Source organism: Cetorhinus maximus, chromosome 13 (genome assembly GCF_964194155.1).
Source record: "Cetorhinus maximus chromosome 13, sCetMax3.hap1.1, whole genome shotgun sequence".
Taxonomy (NCBI): Eukaryota; Metazoa; Chordata; class Chondrichthyes; order Lamniformes; family Cetorhinidae; genus Cetorhinus; species Cetorhinus maximus.
The window spans coordinates 16571119-16595337 of record NC_135891.1 but is presented as its reverse complement, the minus strand read 5'-3'; the positions used below and the strand labels follow the sequence as shown (position 1 = coordinate 16595337).

Genomic DNA, 24219 nt, shown 5'->3' with positions numbered 1-24219 from the left:
CTGCAGTTCTATGAAGCTCTACAGCACTGTTGTTTACACATGTAAATGATAAAACTAGATAGTGTGAATAATAGCGTTTCTGTAAATGGTGTCCAAGCAATTATGTCTTGTGCCAGGCGATGCTATGGAAGAATCTTGCACCAGCTGGTGCAACACTGGTATGAGTGCTCAGACACTTTAGATGAACTCTTAGGAAATTTGAACCAGAGACCACAAAAAAACTTTGAGGAATTGTGATGCTAGTATCAGAATGTCAAAGATCTCACAGTTTGTACACAGACTTGCCATCAGGGAATCAAGCAATGACTGAATAATCAAAAATAGAAACAGGCAAGTGTATATATGATCTAATATTGGTGAAGTAGGACAATGCAGTGATCAGAGCCTACAAATTACATTGCTCAAATTTTCCAGAAAGCCTTGCAGCAGGACTCTGGTGCAATAGTGTTGGAAATGTTTCCATTAGAAGTCCATGTTTGGATTCAGCCTAGTGTATGGCAATACAGGTTGCTCTTGCTAATGGGCTGTTTACTGGCATGCCTGAGTTTCTCAGTGCAGACCCACTGGGCAGTAGTCCATCATGCAGGATGGCTCTGAGCCACAGCCTGAATGTGTGGATCCAAACAGCTGCAAGGAGCTTGGAAAACATTTAGAGAATGTGAAATCACATTTTTATGTATAAGATGTGAATGTTTCAGATTTTATTAGTATTCCAAACAAAATTGGTCTGGAATTGCCATCAAGGTTTTTATGATGCATCGCCTGGTGCATGGAATATACAGATGTTGCACCAAAAATTTCAGTTCTAGCAAGTTTCCCTGGATTATGGTCCATGGCTGCATAGGAGTGAGAGGCTCTGCAGACAATGCAGAGGACATTGAGCTAGTTTTAGAATATGTTTGTGCAGAAGTGCAAATATCTTCCTGTACGTGATGCGAATATGCTATTCGTATATATATATATATTTATGCATGTGTTGACATGTCTTTAGGTAGGTTCAATATTCCTTTGACTAAATAGTTTATGAGACTTTCCAAGCATGTACTTATGAAACACCTTTAGTTGCATAATTAAAAGGCTATTTGATGCCTGAGTCCAATCCTAATATAACTAAAGCTAGGCCATATATTGCATTCCAAAAACTGCTTAAATTGAAGATCTCTCTTAATGGTTGTGACCTATAATAATACAATCTTTCAATACCATGTCACTGGGCTGAATATTTTGAGTCCCAATACTACAACTGCTTTGGAAATAAAAACAGCAACATTGCAAATGCATTTCAGGTCAATCATTCGCTGGGAAAAAAGGTCAACCTTTTAAGCAAGACTCTTCATCAGATTTTTGATGAAGTATCGCACCTGCTGCATTAAGCTATCTTTCCATTTGCTGAAACAAAAGTAAAATACTGCAGTTGCTGCTACTTTAATTCTCCATCCCACACTCACTCTACTCCTTTCTGTCCTCTGCTTCCTACAATGTTCCAATGAAGTTCAATATATGCTTGGGGAATAGCACCTCATCTTCCGAGTGGACATTTTACAACTATAATGTTGAATTCAGCAATTTCAGATCATAACCCTCACTCCCACTTTCTCAGATTGGAGCTGGTAACAATTCTGCTGTAGCCATTTATACCTCTTCTGGACCCATCCTTTCTTACTTTATGCCCCGTTATCACCACCTTTGGCATTGCACCATGATCCCTTTTGTCACTTAAGTGCTCCTTCTAATATTACCTCCACCATTTGTTCTTTCGTCACCATAGCCCCCCACCCTCCCAACTTTTTCCTGGGTCTGTGCTTGTTTATAAACTGGTAAATCTCCATTTGGTCCCAGTGGTGGTGAAAGGTCATTGACTGGAAAGTTTCTCTCCATAGATGCTGCCTGATCTGTTGTGTTTTACCAGCATATGACATAGGAACATAGGAACAGGAAAATGCCATTCAGCCTGTCGAGTCTGCTCCGCCATTCAATACGATCATGGCTGATCGAACACTTCAATGCTTTTTACCCACACTATCTCCACAACCCTTTACGTTATTGTTAATCAGAAATCTATCAATCTCTACCTTAAACATGCTCAATGACTGAGCTTCCACGACCCCCTGGAGGAGAGAATTCCAAAGATTCACAACCCTCTGAGTAAATAAATTTCTCCTTATCTCGATCCTAAGTGGTTTCCCCCTTATTTTGAAATTGTGTCCCCTGGTTCTAGACTCCCCAACCAGGGGAAACATCTTACCTGCATCTACCCTGTCTATTCCTTTAAGTATTTTGTACGTTTTAATGAGATCACCTCTCATTCTTCAAAATTCTAGAGAATATAGGCCCAGTTTGCCCAATCTCTCTTCATAAGACAGTCCTGCCAACCTGGAACAAGTCTTGTGAACCTTCGTTGTACTCCCTCTATGGCAATAATATCCTTTCTGAGGGAAGGGGACCAAAAGTGCACACAATACTCCAGGTGTGGTCTAAACAAGCTTCTATACAATTGAAGCAAGACTTCACTACTCCTGTACTCAAATCTCCTTGTGATAAAAGCTAACATTCCATTAACCTGCCTAATAGCTTGCTGCACCTGCATGTTAGCCTTCAGTGACTTATGGTAAGGACGCTCAGGTCCCTTTGTACATGTACACTTTCTAATTTCTTACCTTTTAGGAAATACTCTGCACATCTGTTCCTTCTACCAAAGTAGATAACCCCACAGTTTTCCACATTATATTCCATCTACCATGTTCTTGCCCACGCACTAAGGTTGTCCAAATCCTCCTGTAGCCGCTTTACATCTTCCTCAAAATACACATTCCTGCCTAGCTTTGTATCATCCGCCAACTTGGAAATATTACATTTGGTCCCCACATCCAAATCATTGATATATATTGTGAACAGCTGGGGCCCAAGTACTGATCCTTGCGGTACCCCACTAGTCACAGCCTGCCAACACGAGAATGACCCTTTTATTCCTACTCACTGTTTTCTGCCTGTTAGCCAATCTTTAATCCATGCCAGTATATTGCTTCCTACCCCATGTGTTTTTATTTTGCTGAACAACCTCCTGTGGAGGATTTTATCAAAAGCCTTCTGAAAATCCAAGTATACTATATCCATCGACTCTCCTTTATCAATCTTGTTAGTAGTATCGTCAAAAAACTCCAAGTTCGTCAAACGTGATTTCCCATTCACAAATTCATACTAACTATGCCCAGTCAGATCATGATTATTCAAGTATCCGTTTATCACATCCTTTATAATGGGTTCTAGCATTTTCCCTACCACTGATGTAAGGCTAACAGGTCTGTAGTTCCCTGTTTTCTCTCTGCCTCCCTTCTTAAATAGTGGGGTGACATTTACTACCTTCCAATCTTCAGGAACCTTTCCAGAGTCTGTAGAATTTTGGAAGATGATCACCAATGCATCCACTACCTCTATAGCAATCTCTTACAACACTGTGGGATGCAGAATATCAGGTCCCAGGGATTTATCAACTTTCTGTCCCATTCACTTCTCCAACACAACCTTCTTACGTATACTAATTTCCTTCAACTCCTCAATCTCCCTAGTCCCTTGGATCTCTAAATTTTGGAGATTTCCTGTATCTTCTTCAGTGGAAATAGACACAGAGTAATCATTTAGCTTCTCTGCCATTTCTCTATTCCCTATTATGAATTCTCCTGACACTGCCTGTAATGGACTAACATTTGTCTTTGCCAAATGCCTTTTTACATACCTATAGAAGCTTTTACAGTGTTCTTTCATGTTTTTTGCTAGATTGTATTCATATTCTATTCTCCCTTTCTTTACCAGTTTCTTGGCCTTCCTTTGCTGTATTCTAAAAACTGCCCAAACCTCAGGTTTACTATTATTTCTGGCAACTTTATACACATTTTCTTTTAATCTTATACAATCCTTAACTTCCTTTGTCAGCTACAGTTGTCTGGCTTTTTTTGGGTTTATGCACCTTGAAGGTGCTTACAGGTACTGTAAGCTATGTAATAGTTCTTTGAAGGCTATCCATTGCCTATGTACAGTCATATCTTTTAATGTATTTTCCCAATCCATCTCAGCCAATTTGTCCCTCATGCCTACATAATTTCCTTTATTCAACTTTAACACCCTTGCTTCAGAGTGAACTACCTCACTTCCAAACATAATGTAAAATTCTATCATATTGTGGTCACTCATCCCTAAAGGTTCTTTTACAACAAGATTATTAATTAGCCCTTTTTCATTACATAATACTAGATCTAAAATAGCCTGTCTTCTAGTCAGCTCCTCAACATACTGCTCAAGAAAACCATCCCTAAGACACTCCAGAAACTCGTCTTCCACAGCATTAGTGCTCAGTTGGTTTACTCAGCCTATATGCAGATTGAAGTCACCCATAATTACTGTATTCCTCATGCTACATGCTTCTTTCATCTCCTGATTAATACCATGCCCCACATTGCCATTACTATTTGATGACCTATAAACAACTCCAACCAATGTCTGCTCCCCTTTGCTATTTCTTAGCTCCACCCAAACAGATTCCACACATCATTTTTCTGATCTTAGGTCCTCCCTTGCTAATGCACTGATCACATCCCTTATTATCAGCGCAACTCCACCTCCTTTCCCTTCTTGTCTGTCCTTCCTAAACGTTGAATATCCTTGAATATTCAGTTCACAATCTCGGTCACCATGCAGTCATGTTTCCATAATGGCAATTATATTATACCCATTTGTGCCTTTAGATCATCTACCTTATTGCAAATGCTGCATGCATTCAGGTAGAGTGCAATTAACGTTGTATTTTTGACATCATTTCACATTCAAAGCATACTCAATGCTCTGCTTTGTTTCTCCTGCCTTCTAATCTCACTACTACTTCCTGTTTCTAACTTTATTTCCTTCCAATTTGGGCCACCCCTCAGGTTCCCAACCCCCCTGACAAGCTAGCTTAAACCCACCTCAACAGCACTAGCAAATCTCCCTGTGAATATATCAGTCCCAGTCCCGTTAAGATGTAACCCGTCCAGTTTGTACAGGTCTCACCTACCCCAGAATTGGTCCCAATGCCTCAGCAATCTGAAGACCTCCCTCCTGCACCAGTTCTCCAGCCAAGTATTTAATTGATCAATCCTCCTATTCCTGTGCTCACTAGCACGTGGCACAGGGGGTAATCCTGAGATTACTGCTCCTGCGACCCAGCTTTTTAATTTCCTTTCTAACTCCCTGAAATCTGCTTTTAGGACTTCATCCCTCTTCCTGCCTATGTTGTTAATGTGGACCGTGACTTCTGGCTGATCCCCCTTCCCTAGAAGGGTGTCCTGCAGCTGCTCCGTGACATCCTTGACCCTGGAACCAGGAAGGCAACACACCATCCTGGAGTCACGTTTACCGCCGCAGAAACACCTGTCTGATCCCCTGACTATGGGATCTCCTATCACTATTGCCCTTCCATTCTTCTTCCTTCCCCCTTCCCCCCTGTATGGCTGAGCCGCCCATGGTGCCACAGGCTTGGCTCTGGCTGCGCTCCCCTGAAGAACCATCGCCCTCATCAGCATCCAAAATGGAAAACCGATTAGCGTTTCCTGTTATTCTCTTTCTTTGCTGAGACTCATTGGGCAGAATTTTATGGTAGCGGGATTTTACATTCCCGCTGAAGTCAATGGGGTTTTTAATGACTCGCCGCATTTTACGGCCCCGTCCCCACTGAAACAGGGCCATAAAATTCTGCCCATTGACTTTCTTTGCATTTCTTAATATTTTCTGTTTTCATTTCAAATTTCCATAAGTTGACATTTTTTTTCTTTTTATGTATAACTTCGTTGGAAAGCATAATTCAAAAACTCATATTTATTGTAACTCCATTAATGAGAAAGACATCCGGACCGGATGATATGAAATTTGTTTTCTAATAGAGCTTGTCAGCACACTCCAACTGGTATAATATGATATACTTGGAGAATCGTATTTATTTATGCATAACCACCCATGATTGTGTTGATGGGAAATAAAATGTAGCTTCCATAGAGTGAAGAACTTTATCCAGTCATAGATCATTAGTCCAATTGTTATTGCAGCTGACTCTCACAGGATAGGTGTATAAAGTAAGATATTACCTTAATTAGTTATTACATATGCAGGGCTAAAAAGAAAAAAAGCTTGCATTTATACAGCTCTTTTCATGACCACTGGATGTCTTAAAGTGTTTTACAGTCAGAATAGTACTTCTTTTGAAGTGCAGTCACTATTACAATGTAGGAAACGCGGAAGCCAATTTGCACACTGTAAACCCCTACAAACAGCAAAGCGATAATGACCAGATAATCTGTTTTTTGTAATGTTGGTTGAGTGATACATATTGGCCCAGATGCCAGGCATAACCCCCTGATCTTTTTTGAAATAGTTCCATGGGAACTTTTACCTCCACCCAAGCGTGCATTTGGGGCCTCAGTTTAATGTTTCATCTGAAAGACAGCACCTCCAACAATCCTTCAGGAGTGTACTGGAGAATAAGTCTTGATTTTTGTGCCCAAGCCATGGAGTGGGACTTGAATCCAGAACCATGAGATTCAGAGATAAGAGTGCTACCAACAGAGCCACAGCTGACACTCACTATTAAATTCTTGTGTTCAATAGTGAGAGTGAGCTAGGCATTTCGGTATTATGGTAGTTGACTTACACTATATATCTACTTCTATGATAGTATAAACTAAGGAAGTAACAATAGCATCCCTTTGCTATTGTCCTAGGCCAAACCATCTTCAGCTGCGTCATCAATGACCATCCTTCCATTATAAGATCAGTAGTGGGGATGTTCGCTGATGATTGCACAATGTTCAACACCATTCCCAACTCCTCAGATGCTGAAGCAGTCCATGTCCAAATACAGCAAGACCTGAACAATATCCAGGCTTGGGCTGACAAGTGGCAAATAACATTTGTGCCACACAAATGCCAGGCAATGACCATCTCCAACAAGAGAGAATCTAACCATCGCTCCTTGACATTCAATGGCAACACCATCATCTCTCACTATCAATATCCTGGGGGGGTTAACCATTGACCAAAAATGGAACTGGACTAGCCATATAAATACTGTGGCTACAAGAAAAGGTCAGAGGCTAGGAATCCTGCAGCGAGTAACTCACCTCCTGACTCCCCAAAGCTTGTCCACGAGGCACAAGTCAGGAGTGTGATGGAAAACTCCCCACTTGCCTGGAAGAGTGAAGCTCCCACAACACTCCAGGACAAAGCAGCCCACTTGATTGGCACCACATCCACAAACATTCACCCCCTCTACCACTGACACACAGTAGCAGCAGTGTGTACCATCTACAAGATGCACTGCTGGAACTCACCAAACATCCTTAGACAACACCTTCCAAACCCACGACCTCTACCACCTAGAAGGACAAGGACAGCAGATGCATGGGAACACCACCACTTGGAAGTTCCCCTCCAAGCCACTCACCATCCTGACTTGGAAATATTTTGCCATTCCTTCACTGCTGCTGGGTCAAAATCTTGGAATTCCCTGTGGGTGTACCCACACCAATGGACTGCAGCGGTTCAAGAAGGCAGCTCTCAAGGGCCTTCTCAAGGGCCACTAGGGATGGGAAATAAATGCTGGCCCAGCCAGTGAAGCCCACATCCCATGAATGAATAAATAAAACCTCATATTCATGGTTTTTTTAAGTGTACCTCTTCAAGCTCCTTAACTGAGCTAAAAGTTGATGAAGTTAGGTTTGAATTGTAAACTGATCAAGGTGAAATGCTCAAAACAGTGGGTGCACCATTTTGCTGTGCTGTGTTACTTTTCTGAAACAAAATAATCCCTCTATATTCGGTCCTGCCTTCCCAGGCCAGAACTTCTTTTCTTTTGCTTCCTGACAGCCTCTGCAGCATTTTGTTTTCAAAAGCCTAATTGCCACACCTCCCCTGTGTGAGCAGACTTCAGCCGAACTTAGCAATGAACCTGGCTGAATAGGGCTGAGGCAGCAGCAATGAATGAACTAACTTTTGATGTCTGCAGGCTGCTGATTCAGATGTCCATCTGAAATCTAATATATACCTGCATCCTTGTTATCCTACGAAAGTAAGTTTTAACTGAAAAGCTTATTTCAAAATAACACATATCTAAATGGTTTCTGAGGGGCCCTTGGGGTGCAGTGAGTAGCCTCCCTGCCTCTGAGTCAGAAGTTCTGGGTTTGAATCCAACTCCAGGACAGAAGGTGCATTCATAACATAGCCAAACAGATTGGTTATCAACATGCAAATCCTTCCGAAACGCCTATGGCTGGCGGTAAGAGTAGAAGAGTCTCCTGGTCAGCCATGTGTGACTTGGAGTGGTGTCCCTCAAGCTATAGCCTCTGGCAACAGGCTAGTGACCTACGGAAACAGGTGTGAGCACATGCTTTGTCTTATTCATACACCACGAGGTGGGAAAGAATAGAAGATAGGGAAATGCTTTCCATAGAAAAAATGGTCCAAAAATCTAATAACGTGACATTAGTGTTTTGATTAAGTTTATTCCCAATAATCAGTTGGATATTTTTCCTTATATATTAATGTTTGTGGCCATAAATTTACACTGTGCTTGATGCATATTATCTTCATATGAAATCCTTTTAACTGTTTTTGTTAATGCCTCCACTAAAGCAGCAAACAAAAGTATTTCAAATGAGTGCTTCATTTGTATCCTTATATTTGCAAAGCATAATTTCAAGGTCTGTGACATTCATATAAAGCTGAGAGGTAAACTAAGTACAGACAGGAATTAGGTTTACCACCTGCCTATATATATAGCCTACTTTCTTTACTGCACATTTTATTATAAATGACACAAACATTGAAATTATGATATGCAAATATTAGGTTACAAATAATGCTTTTGTTTGAACGCTAGCAGGTGTATGCTTAATCAATGCTTTCATATGATATTCCTCTGTTTGCTGGCTTCACATGTTAAAATAAATAGGTTCAGTTGTTACAATACTAGTAGAGGAATGTCGAGTGAAATATATCATGCATCCGTCCACTGTGACCAAATTATGTATTTTGCCTAGGCTTTGATTTGGCAATTGCCCCTTTGAGGTCCATCATTCTGATTAGGGAGTTTAACAGTCAGGTAAACCTAAGTCATGAACCAAGAAAATCCCAATGCAACGTTGTTGATTATAGCCTGAAAGGAGAGACAATTTAAATCTGAACAATGTGTTGATTCAATTTTTATTTGACTAAGAGACCCATTTTTGCATTTAAGTGGTCAGCCATACAAAATTCAGAAAGGCCCAATAACTCTTCCCATGTATTAAAAAAAAAGTCATTTTTAAATCCAAGTTGGAAAATCCAGAAGAGGAAACTGGCAGGGAAGCAATCAGTAGTAACAGTCAGTTTGACATTCCTCAGAGAAAGAAGAAAAACTGGCCTAGAAATTGGATCACACAGTGCCCATTTTTTTGGTGTAACAGAGGCTCTAATTGGTCCAATATGGCGTGCAGCATGTCTGCACTCATTCTGTGTCAGGCTATCAAAAGTATAGTTTAAGATATGAAAACCAAAGTAATCTAGGTTAGGAAAGACCCTAAAACTTTAACAATTGCATTAAGTAGCCCCTAGCTTATACACATTTTCAAAGTAAGTGAAATATTTTCTTCAGGCCCTAATGTGCTTGTAAGAAAATAGGTCCTAGGTTTGAATACTTTAGAGTATCGTTGATGTCACAATAGCTTTTTAATTTACTTGTTCACATCATGTGCTCAACAAATTACTGGTATAGTACTCAGTTTGTTACTCAAACTGTACTCAGTGTACTAGTTACTAAACTATCCTAGTAATGCACTCACAAGCTAATTTGAATACTATTCACTAACTGTCCTAATACTCAGGTCATTACTTACTAACCTGCCAGGATACAATGCAAAATGTATTAGGATCATGATTGAATACTACGCTCAGCATATTATTCATAGGCATTTGAGTTCCATATTCAGAGTATGACTTTATAACTCATTTGAATGCTGTACATAGATGCACATCTTTCTTTAATGGTTCAACTGCTGTTTGTTGCTCGATTGCTATTAGGGATTCTCTGCATGCACCACTGGGCAGCCACTCCATTTTGTTTTTTTTTTGTCTGATTCTGTTTTGCCTTTTCCTGTTCAAATCTCCAAATATGGACTTTTCCAAATTATGATTTAATTGACTTATAGCAACTAACGATGTTTACTGCCACATGGCAGTGTTACTGGCACTGACAGCCTGTAGTCTTGCTGCATTAACATGGGAATGTCACTGCTGATTCTGTTTCTTGTAGAGATCCCACATACCCTTAGCTGTAAGACTGGAGCCCTGTACAGCTCAGATTACAGCTCCTTTAAATAGTAAACACTTTGACCTTCACTCAGAAGAAGCTTGAAGGATGGCTGGGCTTCTTTCTTCTTCTCCTTACTTAACACTTTTTATGTTGTTTAAATAAAATTCACAGTCAATTGAAGTTGTTATTATAAGGGCGTTCATTCTTTTGAATTTGTTACTGTAGGGGGCATCGTTCAATTGAGATTGTTATTGTAGGGACCTTCATTCAATTGATATTGTTACACTAGGGGCCGTCATTCAATCAGCATTGTTACTGTAAAATGTCATTATTTAATTTGCATGATGGTTTAAGGAACCCTCATTCAGCCAACGCAAAGAGGTTTGATTCATGCTAAAAACGCTGGCGTTAAAAAAAATGATTATCCATCTCTTGTTGCACAGCTGCTATCTTGGCTCAACTCATCATAATATTGTATTTATGGGAAGAACAGTACAGATCAAATAGCTTCCTAAAGGACACAGAATTGTGCCATGGTGCCGAATCTTAGAGACGGGTGGAGTTTTGCACCTGATAGAATTCAATTTCTTAGCTTAATCCGTGGCACACGTACATGGGTATTCGTGTTTCTCACCTCGGATTGCTGACGTGAGTCAGTGGAAATGTTTGATGTTGCACCTGGTAGCACACAGAGGCACCCGAACTGCAAGTTCCTGTCTCCCACACATCAGGCTTTAACTGTGGGGTCGCGATCGAATTATCTGTTCTATTGCTTTGCAATCAACACTTGCAAAGAAATTATGTATAATAATGAAAGTATTTAATGGCATTCTCTGAAATTGTCTAATGTCTTGGATTATTCTGGGACCTATAGGTTTTTGTTATGTTTCGATTTTTTTTCCCCCAAATACCTTTAGCGTTTAAGGTTCGAGCAACTTGCCTGCCAGTTTAAAGTGTGCAAGGTCAATAGATCAGTGATGGCTCTGTAGTCAATCTTCAGAGGCAAGAGTATTAGCAAATGGGCTATCAACAATAAAAAAAACACAAAATGAACACAAACCCGTTGGAACAAATGCCTTGGTGAAGAGGCCTGTGCTTTTGTTGCTTTATACATATTTGGAGTTTAATTTCCTCTGGTGGGATTGCATAATGCGATCATGTAAAGTTCCTTTGTGCTCCATTTTAACACAGTCATTAGCCCAGTTAAAATAAATAAGTTGTCAAATGCATTAAATCGCTTACAAAGATATTTTATGCAAACATGTTGAGCAGCGCTCTATCAGAGGAAACTAATCCCCTTCACGTTGGTGGGTTTCAATTTAGGGCCTACATGAGGTCCAAGGAAAGCGATATTCATAGTTCCATCCAGATAGAGCTGCTACATTTTTATTTCCCAGTGCGTTCTGAAAAAGGAGTATTTGAATTTGGCAGAGAAAAAGTAAAGATTGTCGAGGAACAGCGAAACATATCTGTCACTGCTTCTGCGAGCCAAGAATTTACCAACTCTCAAACACGGCGACAAATCTTTCCTCAGTAGGACATGTTTCTTGTAGCCTGGAAATTACGTATACGATGTTAGCGCACGAACACTTAACACGTGCATTTGGAATTTCTCTGTCTGCAATTTTAACATTGTCCATTTAAGTGACTAACGCTTCCCTTTAAACAGCAACTTAATTTTCTTCGAAAATGCTACCGATTCCCGCATCATTTTCTAAACTGGTGTGATTCCCTCACTCTCTTATGTGAATCTGTGGTGATCGAATTGCTACCAGATTTCTTGTCCTCTATTAGTTCCGTTAATAAAAAAAAAATAACTGATCACAAGTGAGAAACCCATTGCGACCTTGAAAGAAAACCCAATAGAGAAACTGTCAGGAGTGAATGTAAATCTGAAACTATGCTGATGAAGTTTATGGTCTAATAAATATTCAGTGTGATTTGGCTGTAATCTTATCTCGATCATTTTCGGTAATGCTTGGTTTATTTGAAAACAGAGGATTATTTCCTCTTGTGTTGTTCTTCCTGAGAAAGAAAGCCTGAAGGGTTGATCGTTTTGCCCTGATTTTCCTTATATGGGAGGTGGCCGCTCCAGCACTCATAGGCTGTCTGCTACTCAAGTTAAAATCTAGGTGTGTGCAGCTCGTGGCTGAGCCTGTTTCTGGCATCGGACTTTGGATAATACTGAGACTTCAACATGGAGCTATTTCTGACGTCCAGCTGCCCATTTCCCGTCGTATTTTTCAGCCGTGAGCAAGGTGAGTGGCGAACTTTTAATGGCGAGTTGCTGGATTAAATCTTGGGTGGCTGGGAAAGGATTTCTCCCCTCAGTTGCCTGGCTGAACTTGACCGTGCAGCAGCGCAAAAGCATTCGGAGTTTCGGGGCTGCGTTTTGGGAAGAATCGGGTTTCTGAACGGACAGCAAATTGCTACAAGGTTTAAAATACACGGGCCGGCCTCACTTTATTCAGTTAGGTTCCACTTTCTCAGATTGTTTTTTTCTCTTTTGTTACTAAAACTTTGCCGCCGAGCAGCACTATTGTCAAAGCAACCCATCAAAAAGGCAAAATGATGTTCCCCTTGAAATATATCTTTTTTTTTAAAAAAAAAGAGGTCTTCAGATCAGAAATAGCATTTAAGAGCGATGGGGTATCATGGATGGAAAGGAGCACAGAGTTAACACATTGGTCTTGAGAAGGTAGACACAGGATTCAGGTGCTGATATGGCCTGAGATGCTGAATGATGAATTATGTTGGAACAAACCAACAGTTTCAATTCTAAGGAGAACGGTTTGCACGGCAATGTTTGTTAGCGGTGCTAATTCAGACAGAAACCAGACATCGTGAAATAGACACAATTGTCTTTTTTCTTCCCCCACCCCCACCCGTCCCTAATTTTCTTCCCTTCTCGAATGCTCTCCCTGTGTCGTGCACCATCTGCAGCATCGAAAGTTGCCCTGCTCCCTGGCCTGTGCAATGCTGCTGTGAAACCAGACACTGCCGAGGTGCACATGACCAGCCTAGAGTTACTACTCTACCTCCCGTCTCTCCCTGCCCGGTGGGAAGGCTCTCGGCCTCCGCTCAGCATCTCCCTGCAGGGTCAGGCTGGGAGGTCGCAGGTGTAAGTCTGTGACATCCCATTGCCCGGGACTGCAAAGTTGCTCATCAAGTGCAGTGCACCGCTGCATGGTGTGGGAATAAACTGAAACCGTTTAGCTTTTTTGAAAGTAAATATTAACCTATCTAGTCTATAGAGTTCAGGCAACCCCATTTGCAAGCGCGTAGGGTACCCCACCACATAGCCCTGGTAGCTGCTATAGTGCATTCACCACTGAAGAACGTGTCCAAATACAGCGTTACTGCAGAGCTCTCCATTTGATATGCCTTTGCAGTACAGTTTAAAGCATACTTTGATGAAATACATTGATACCCTGTAAATTCCAGCTGTGCTTTTATCATTGAAATTGACAACTTAAAAGGTTACGAGGCGATTGAACCCGCGGAGCCTGTTTAAACATTTTTTTTCTAAAAAACAGAAAATAATACTAAAGAAAATACGCAGCAAGTCCGTCAGCTGAAAGGCAGAAGTTTAGGTTAATGTTTTTATTTGGAGACCCCCTTCACCCGAAATGGAATTTACTTATTTGGTATCTTGCCTTCTTCTCCCTGCATTCGACAAGCTCATTCGAGCAGAGTGTGCGTTTTCAGTCAGGATCTCGGGGGTAACGGCAGTGGATCCCACACTCCCAGTGAAAAGCTGCACTCAAAGGGGAGGACAGGTCAGAGATAGGCCAAGACGGTGCGCTGTTTCTCTGAGGTGACTTCCACTTCAGACTATGGCATTGCTGAATTTACTTTGCAACTTATTTCTGTTTCAGGGTGTCTTTATAAACACGGTAGCTGCTGTTTGTAGCTTTTGAGAATAAAATACGTTTTGCGGTCAATCTGGCGCTGGTAATAGCGATTAACCGGGGATATCACTATCGTGGAAACGAGTGTCCAACAACCATTTCATATTTTGTCAATAGAGCACACATTGATGGGTAAAAAATAAATTGGTGATTTTTTTTTTGGTTGAGTAGCAACCGATTAAGGAAATAGTTCTGTCCACAAAACCCGTTCGGAGTGGTCAAAGAGCATCATTACAATCACCGCTGCGAGTGGAAGTTACTTGTTACCAAATTACTACCTAAGAACTAGTGAGATCTCTGGAGCAGGACCATCTGATCAGAGCTTTCAAAACTGAGCAGCATTTCTGCACCTGGTCAGTAAACTTGCACAAAGCCTATTATTTTGCTTAATTGAAAAAAGAGGCTCCCGAATTAAAGGTGGTCACCTGATACTAAATTACGGGAGAAATCAGGAGCTTTTTCCCCCTAACTTTCGGACAGTATGTGACAGCTTCATTTAACACTTAGTAGTTGTGCAGTGGTTTGTTAAATTGCAATGCAGGAGAGAAGAATCCTGCTGTGCTGGAGATTTGTGAGCTATCATTTATTTTAAGGAGGATTTTTTCTTTTAAAAATCAATAGCTTGTAAGTCAAGATCCGCAGCCCAGTGGAGTTACACAGGGATTCCACACTTTCTGTGGCGTGTTTGGCTATTGGAAAGTTTGTGATTAATTCGAAATATATGGTTTTTGACGCATGTGCCTTGTTCAAAAGAAAAAACCAAGGGACCTCCTTCAAACTCCAAATATCAGACTTGAGTTTGGTTCTTCGTTGAGTGTTAAGTTGAGTGTCCGCTACGGACATCAGAGGCAAATATTTCACCCGTGGGATAGTAAGGAGCATTCGGTTCCTTTCACTTTATTCTCTTTTTTAATCAAGATCATTTTGTAAATTAATACTAATTTATTAAATCAAAATAATTTTGAAACTGAATAAAGCTCTCTGTGAGTACATCCTGCCGACCCCCTCAAAATAAACTCATTGAGCTTTCATCTGTAAATGTTGGACATACAACCCTCTTCTGCTGATTGGGCAAAGGGCATTTGCTATTGAGATAAACGAAATGCTCTGGTAACTTTGGGCATGCCCTCTCCCAGTTTGCTTTCCAAACCGTAAAAAAATACCATGTGGACCTCGATGTAAAAAAATCAAGCAGCACCAATAAGCAAAAATAATTGAGAAACAGATGATGTCCCGTACACAGGCGTAATCTGATTGACTACCAGGAAAAATACACCCTATTTCTACAATGTAGCTCTTAAAAAGAGAGAAAAGTTCTTTCAGACTTGTGTAATTATCAGAGTCAGTTCAATTTAGTGAATTTTTGTGTTAATTCCAGCTGTTAAAAATTATAGAGTCCAATTAATGTAAAAGTGCACATATTTCTGAGAAAATGATAATTTTAATAAGTGCTTTTTTGTCTAGACTGCCCATCAAAATGAGATTGGGGCATTTAAACGGGATGATTGACCTTTGCAGGCAGCGTTCTGTAACTACCTTGTAATTCATTCATTTCAAGTCTTTGGTGTTTTGATATATTGCAAACAAATTATTATAAAGTATTTACTAAAATAATAAACCCAATGGCATAAATCACTGAGACCTTCTGAGATCCCAGTATGTCTTTTTATGCGTGTGTGTGTGTGTGTGTGGTGTACGGATTGTGTTTTCTTTTTGCAAATCACACAGCCTGGCTCGGTTGGTAAAATGACTCTTTTGAAGGTGAGTTCGTTCCTCACGCGGCAGATAGAGTGGGTTGCTTCTTCTCAAGGCAAGGCGTTCCCAGGCAGTTCGACCCCTCACTGCCTCTTTGCCACTCCACAGTTTTACGATTTGCTTGCTTTCGATGCACATTATGCCCCAAGTATCAGGACTTACCCATTTTAAAGCCATACAGCGTTTCAAACTCCCCAAATGAAACGATAGGAGAAAACCGAGCCGAAACACTTAACTTCATACCATCGTCAGCTAAATAAAGTGGTGTCGTTTCACCTAACCGTGAATTAAGACAGGGAGAGAGATGCAAACCAAAATCCCAATCACAATTGGTACAGACCCAGTAGCAGACTGATTAAGCAAAGAAAACAGAAGGTGAGTTCTCCCCCCCACCCCCCCCACCCCCAACCCTCCACATTCAGCTCTCGGCTCTGTCTTTGTCTAAAGAGCTACAGATAATATCTAATTGAGCTCGATTCAAAGTCTGACCGGGGGATTGATCAAGAGGAAAGGGAGGGGGGGTTGGGGGAGGAGAAGGTAGAGGATTGTCGTGGAATTTATCAATGCCTTCTGGCCGGAGTCATTTCTTGGTTTTTCTGGAAGTCAGCCTTGCATCCCCTGGGTCTAGAGAGAGTTGTGCAAGTCTCATTTGGGACACTGCCTTGCAGACTGTGTGCAACATCTAACAGCAGGAGCAGTCAGTCAGTCAGTCAGTGTGCGTACACTTCTCTGCCAGAGAGGCTCCTTAAAAATGCACTTCATATAGCCTGAAGCACAAGTGAGATGTCATGGAAATGTAGACCTTCATCTTCGTTTGAGAATAGCTCAGTAGAAATAGAATTGCCGAGCCCACTAGCAGTCAGGAGGGAAACCCAAAGGGATCCATCAACAGGAGAATCGGTGCTGGAACCGTGAGTGTGTTCCTGCTGCTGTTAAAGTGTGTGGAACAGCAAAGCCACTCTCAGACTGTCGACAGTTCTACAGTATACCAACAGCTGCAGGCTTAGTCTTTCTGCCTTGGAGACACGCACAAACATCGGCCTGGGTAGCGGTGAGTAAGCTTGGCTGTTGTCTCCTGGTGCATTTGGCGTTTTACACATAGGCCATGTGTAAAATGTTGTTTTAACACTAAAAATAATCTTTCGCGAAATGCGTGCAGTCAGTAGCTTTGTGTGCTTAATGTAAGCTGCATCTCCCCCCCCCCCCCCCAGCTATGTTAAAAGAAAAATCACAAATGTACTCAAGTACAGAGCAACTGTTCTGTGGCGCGTATTGAAGTCTGAAGTAGTCTTATTTTGAAGTTCGGGTATGATTAGAGTAATTACAATGTATACGCAGTCACCGACAAAGGCAGTCAGCTGGGATCTCGGCAATAAGAATGAAACATTTATTTTTATTACGGCAATGTTTCACGATGGTGTGAAAAACAGGCTTGGAACAAATGAGCAATTAAACACGCCGAGAGCGCGTTGGAGAGAACGGGAGCAAAGATCCTGCTAAACAAATAAAAAGTTACAGATAATGCAATTTGATTCCGGATGCTAAAATGCTCGGATTTTTTTTTTGCTCCATTTTTTTGATGTAGAGATGAAAAAAAGAGTAACAGCATAACAAAGGTGTGGCGTATAAGTGGAGAGTATTCACACGCACGGGGGAAGAGTATGGACTACATAAGAGTATAGGTATTCTAAGGCAATGTGTTGCGTGTGAGGAGAATATAAATGCTCTAACTGTGCATGTGCTACACATGAAGTAGGGCATATCTATGAATTTCTGAATGTACAAGGAAGCTGTGGAGGCTGTAGGAGTATATATGCTATATAGGCTTTCTTACTGTCCATACACAGCAATACATAGTGCATAGCAATAATGTTCAACACAGTTTGCATAAAAAGATAATAAACAACATTTCAATTGAGATGTGCATAGGGACTGTTATGTATTTTGTTGCCCCTGAATTGTTCTTTAAGCCTTTACATGTATGAATTCTGACCTTACCCCGAAACATATTTCTCAACTTATTTTGGCTTTTTTTTGTTGTTGAAATTAAGCTCATGAGTCTTGTGAATCATGAATAATGTGTTGAAATGATCATAAGATTTTAAGACGCTCCTTCTCCTGCCAGTAATAATGATACGCTGTGCTGCAATGTACCAGCATTTTTCAAAAGAGTTTCATTTTCACAATGAAGGTTTTACCATGAAGGTTTTCTAAGACAATATGGTTTTTATCATGACAGATAAAAAATACAGTTAAAAACAAGTCTATGGTTTGAAATGGAGTGTATCAAAATATCATTATTGTTGAAACAAAAGCTCATACAGAAATGCTATTAGTGCAACCTTCAATCTAAACCAATTTATAATTTTAAAACAACAATATACAATGTTTAAAGCTAAACAGCTAGGATTGATCTTAAAATGATCTTTTCAAACTGTTTAATGCATTTTAGCCTTTTATGTTTGGATCAAAAAGATTTTGCTGGACATCAAAAACATTAAACAGACGTAGGCTATCAAGCTGTTTAAAATTTAATTAGCATCGAATGTAAAAAAGAACTGGGATGAGGAGTTAAGAGCAGCATGATGCAGATACTTGTTTAATATGGAGCAGACGAACTATCCTGAGATATTGAACCTGAAATGATTCTGTGTAAATGTTATATTTTAGACAATGTGTGATCTGTCATTCTGGGTTCTTTGCAAGAATGACTGACATGAACAATCTTTAAATATGCCCTTTTGGTGTCAGGAACCTGTGTAAGTAGCCAGACTGCATTACACATGGGCTGATGAAAGTATTTATACTGACTGCCCCGAATTCAAAGTTTTTTTGGAATAAAATCCAAACTCAATTTATGAATAGACTTTAACCAAAAAATATTTGTATAATTATCTGATCAGTTTGGTGTATATTTGTATTAGAATAGAACATTTGAAATTTAATATTTAATTTCTTCTATTATGCCATAAACATAAAATTCAGAGGGTTAGTGAAAAGACAGGGAAACAATCTGATCACTTATTGAATCTGCAGAGGCTTAAAAAAATTCCAAAAAATAAAATCTGATTTGCATTGAATTTACATTCATCCAGGTCCTTAAACAGTGAGGGACAGTTTGGGGAAGAGGTATTGTGGAAAATAATAGGTAGTCATAAGTGGGTTGTAACATAACATTTAGGGAGCCTCATTTAAACTACCTACAGGGTTGCTGATCATGTGCAAGATTTTTAACAGCGTAATTTTGAAGCATGAAATTCGTAAGGTCTTAAAGCATGGCTCTAAAAGTGAACTGTAGTGGAGATTAAAACAACAAACAGAAATCGTGCAACCTAGTTGCAGTTATGGTGGAAAAAACTGTTTCAAAGGGTATTTGCCATACATTTAAATGATAGGTGTTACCTAGTCATAGGATTTGGTGTTAACACAGGAGTCAGGCGTGGAAATGCAGGATTTTTTAAAACAAAAAAAGAAATGGTTTAAGCTGTGGAGGAAGATGGTTGTTAAGAACCAGGACTTCTATAAGAAAGGCTTTAAATGTTCAGCAAACACATAGCTGCTGACAGAGGAGGAACCTCTGAGAAACAGGGGCTCGGCTTCTCGGCTTTTAGTTTGTTTGCTACACTCCTTAGCTGAAAGATTCAGTCAGAGGACAATCAAAATACAGATAATTCAGCAAGACAAAAGGGCTCTTCTTTCCTTCCTGACTGATCACGCTGCTCCTAATGGATTTTCACCAACACCCTCTTCTAATCAGGTGAATGGAGATAAACTAGATTTAGGCGACAAATAATTATAATGGTGTCTTAATGACAGCGAAAAGGCTCAAATGTGCTGAGCTTAAATTCCCTAGGTTAGTTGCTGTACTCTTGTTTCAGGGCTCTGCTGAAATCATAGTGGCTGACTGACTGATGAGGCCACGGACTCAAAATGTGGAAAAATTAGAAAAACAGAATAGAACATTTCTCCTCCCATTGCATTTAAGCATTCTCCTTTTTTTTTAAAAAAGGGCAGTCTCATATGAGTAACAATGAAATCAATACTTATAATGATAACGGATAAAAATAACAAAATAATGGAATCACTGAAGAGATAAATAAGTTGTGAGATCTTTAATAACTTTATGAGATATACTTCACCTAGATAAATTCATTAAGCATTCTATGGCATGTAAATGAAGTTAATATTGATAAATAAACAGAGAGTTATACTGTATTACATAGAACGAACTCATTTTTGTGTTCTCACTAGCTATGGAATCTATAGACATTTTACTTATGGACAGCACCAAGACTTCTATTATCTTCATTTCTTCATCCTCCCTGATATTTCTTACTATTTTTGTTTTGAAATTTCCAGAAAGTGAAAGAGATTGTTTTTTAAAATACAGCCAATGATAGGCCTACATATAAGAATTTTAAATCTGTTCACTGAGATAGTCTTAAAAACTTTACTTCCATGGGTCTGACGATTCTGTTTATTTTAAAACTGTTTAACACAGTACTGCACATTTCACTGCAGATGCTGTAATTCTTGGTATTGAAAGCACTCTTGCAATTTCAACATTAGTCTTATGCAGTAAATGCAATTGAAAGCGATGTTGCACTTTAACACCCATTTGTGATCTTATTTTCCATGAAATAAAAATCTGGCACAATTGCTTCAATTACTTCCCCCTGACTTAAACAACTATACTGCAGGAGCACAGTGATACAGGTATGCTACACACATTTGCAGAATTAAATGCATAAGACAATTCGAGTGTAATTGTTCCATATGTGAATATACCGAGAGTTATGCAGCAAAAATATTATAATACTACGTACTTCCAAAACTTCAGTGCCAACTCAAGACTTCTGCCCATGAACCAGAACTCTCAGATATAAACACATTTCATGTACTATTGTAATATGTTTGTTTATTCTTCACTGATATTTTATTTATGTTATTTTTGCAAAAGATTATGGAGTGTAATTATGCTTTACAAATGGGGAAATCTGTTCATCATTGGAATTACATAGAAAATTGAACCTTGTACTTACATTGGCTTTTTTTCCATAATTATGGACAGGAGGAATTGCGCAACATTTTAAAACTTCTGGTAAGAGTTGCGATGGGGATAGACATTTTCATGCTGACTGTGATGATCCAAGCCTCTCTTTGGTATTAGTCAGGGGTGTTCCAATAATTTATAAATAGAGGCTGCACGTTGGACAAGATTTTGCTTCCCACTGACAAACCGGACCAAATCATACATGAACAGTGAAGTTTTAAGCACTTCATGATGTCAAATCAAGCTGTGAGATCAGTTTTGTATTTAGCAGGTCTCAATATATCTTTAATTATTAATGAACAGAAACAACCAAGCAGCAGTGCAGCAACAACTTGAATTTACGTAGCACCTTTAACATAATAAAATGCCCCAAGGTGCTTCACAGAGGCATTATAAAACAAAATAAGACACGAGGTACATAAGGAGATATTAGGGTGGATGAAGAGGTAAGTTTTGAGGAGTGTCTTTGAAGGAGGAAAGGAGGTACAGAGCCAGAAAGGTTGAGGAGGAATTCCAGAGCTTAGGCCTTAGGCAGCGGAAGGCACGGCTATCAATGGTGGAGGGGTAAAAATCAAGGATGCTTAAGAGACCAGAATTAGAGGAGTGCTGGTGGAGATTACAGAATAAGGGGAGGCCAGGTCATAGGGGCATTGCTTAAACAGGAGCCAATGTGGATTATCAAGTACAGGCACGATGAGTGAATGGGATTTGGTGTGAGTTAGGATGCAGGGATAGAGTTTTGGATGACCTCAAGTTTACGGAGGGTAGAATGTTACAGAAGTGGAAATAGGCGGTCTTAGTGATGGTCCGGATGTGTGGTTGAAAGTTCAACATTGTGTCCGATATGACACTGAGGTTGCAAACAGTCTGGTTCAACCTGTGACAGTTGCAAGGGAGAGGGATGAGTTGGTGGTTAGCAAGCAGAGTTGGTAGCAGAGGCCAAAAACAGTAGCTTCACTCTTCCCAATATTTAATTGGCCAAAAATTCTGCTCATCCAGTACTGGGAGTTGGACAAACAGCCTGACAATTTAGTGACAGTGGAGGGGTCAAGAGAGGTGGCCGTGAGGTAAAGCTGAGTGTCATCATTGCAAACTTTTATTCAAATTGAAGAAAGATGTACTATGGTGCAAATTATGTTGGAATTATTGAAGGAGGTTGCAGTCATAGAAGATGTTGCATTATTGTAAACTACTCATAAACTAAGTTAAATGTCCACTAGAGCATAGCAAAGAGGTTTGAACAATGGGGATTTGAATAACTGGATCAAGTGGCATTGTACTTGATTTGCAAAGCTCCTGCATATATTATTACTGTACAATAACGAGAGCGAGGAATCATTCATCTCAAGGCTTTGCGTGGCTTCTTGTTAGCACATTAAATAATTATAGCATGGTTGCTAAGGGAATGATTTGTGGTTTTGCACGGATTTCCATAGCATGCAAATGTTTTTAGTTTTAAAATGCATAGATTGAGATAGTTATACAATGAACGGCAGTAGGTCTTGGAGAATCACTAATAATGAGTATTATTTCATTGGCTGTATAGTGTGCCCTGTGTTACAGTAATAGACGTACTTCATATAATTACACACACAGCTCTCTCTTGCCTTCTATAAACATTTAAATTTTAATCACTGACAGAGGAACTCCCGCCTACGTGGTTATATACATACTCCCGTGTGTACAGAGTCGTTTCCAGGGCAGGAGCTCATCTAGGCAGTATAAACAAGACGCTGCTTGGCTGGAACTGATACTGCAACTACTAGTCTGAGTCAGGAAGTTGCTATGTAAATGTAGCATTATAATCATGCTGCACAGAAATGCATAGACAACTACACCATACATAAATACATCGAACTTGAAACTCTATATAAATATATTCAATATACAAAGTAAATGTTTGAACATCTGCACTGAACATAAATACAATTGTGTGCATTCAACAGTAATATTTAACACAATTACACCAATAGCTACATTTAGAGTTACAATGACAAGAAACTGATGATTGCAGTGTGCACAAATACACTGGACTATACTGTTCATAAATAGAGTGTACATGAAATACTTCTAGCTGCACTGTGTGTAAACATGCCGACAAAAATACAGTGATAGCTGCACTGTATAAAAATACAGTGTAGGTAAGTGCGACAAAATTGCACTTAATAGATACATTGACAGTTATACTGTCATCAAATACAATAGTTATAGATACAGTGGCAGTTATATTTTACTTAGAAATATCAATATAAATAGTTACAATACTGTAAGTCATAGGGTCATAGAATCATCAGGACACCGAAGGTCACTTGGCTCGTCTCTGTAGAGAAATCCATTCAGTTCTATTCACCCATATTGAACATAACAATATTGATTTAATGCAATATGATTATTGTACATAAATGCAGAGGCAAGAATATACTTACAGTTATACATAATTTTACAGAAGTAAGCATGCTGATAGTTATAAGTAAAGTCAAAAAAATGCTTGAAATGCTCAGTAGGTCATGCATCAGAACTAAAGGGTTATCGACCTGAAACGTTAACTCTGTTTTTCTCGATAGATGCTGCCTGACCTGCTGAACATTTCCAGCGTTTTTTATTTTTTATTTCAGATTTCCAGAAGCTGCAGTATATCATGCTGATAGTTATGCTGTGCATTGGTAAATTACACTACATCGATATATGTGTTGAATAAGCAGGCGGTTTCTCACAATTCAAAATTTGGGGTTCTGCTCTCTATGATTGATATTTGACACTAACATCAGTAAGCAGTGTAACAACATTGCTTTTATCAGGTGCTAAGAAGTTTCTGCTGACAGACATCAGGAGCACAAAGCTCTGGCTGCTCAGAGATGTTGAGTTGTACTGTCAGTCCAAGAGACAATTAAACTCCTTAAACTCTAGCTCAGAAATATTATTACTTTAATTTACAAGAGTATATAAGTCAAAGCCATTATTAAATACATAGAAATGAGTGATGACCATTTAATACAAGCATAGGAGTAATTGAAATGCATCTACCAAGTATATGGAAGTGAGTAGTCGGTATTCATTGAGTGCATAGGACTGGATAAATCTTACTGAATGGCTAGAACTAGGTGAATGGCATTTACTAAGCGTAAAGGGGTCAATGGGCTGAATCGTCCCAGATTTGTACTAAGTGTGGTAGCAGACATATCGTCCCAATC

At 39.7% G+C, this 24219-nt stretch overlaps 1 protein-coding gene across 1 annotated transcript in view; it reads left to right on the top strand.

Moving 5' to 3' along the window:
* The first annotated feature begins 16511 nt into the window (after positions 1-16511).
* The window catches only part of LOC144688449 (protein phosphatase EYA1-like), a 261652-nt gene continuing 253944 nt past the window's right edge, over positions 16512-24219 (top strand). The window contains exon 1 of the mRNA XM_078555016.1: positions 16512-17026. The gene's annotated coding sequence lies outside the window, so the exon portion shown is untranslated. The remainder of the gene's footprint in view (positions 17027-24219) is intronic.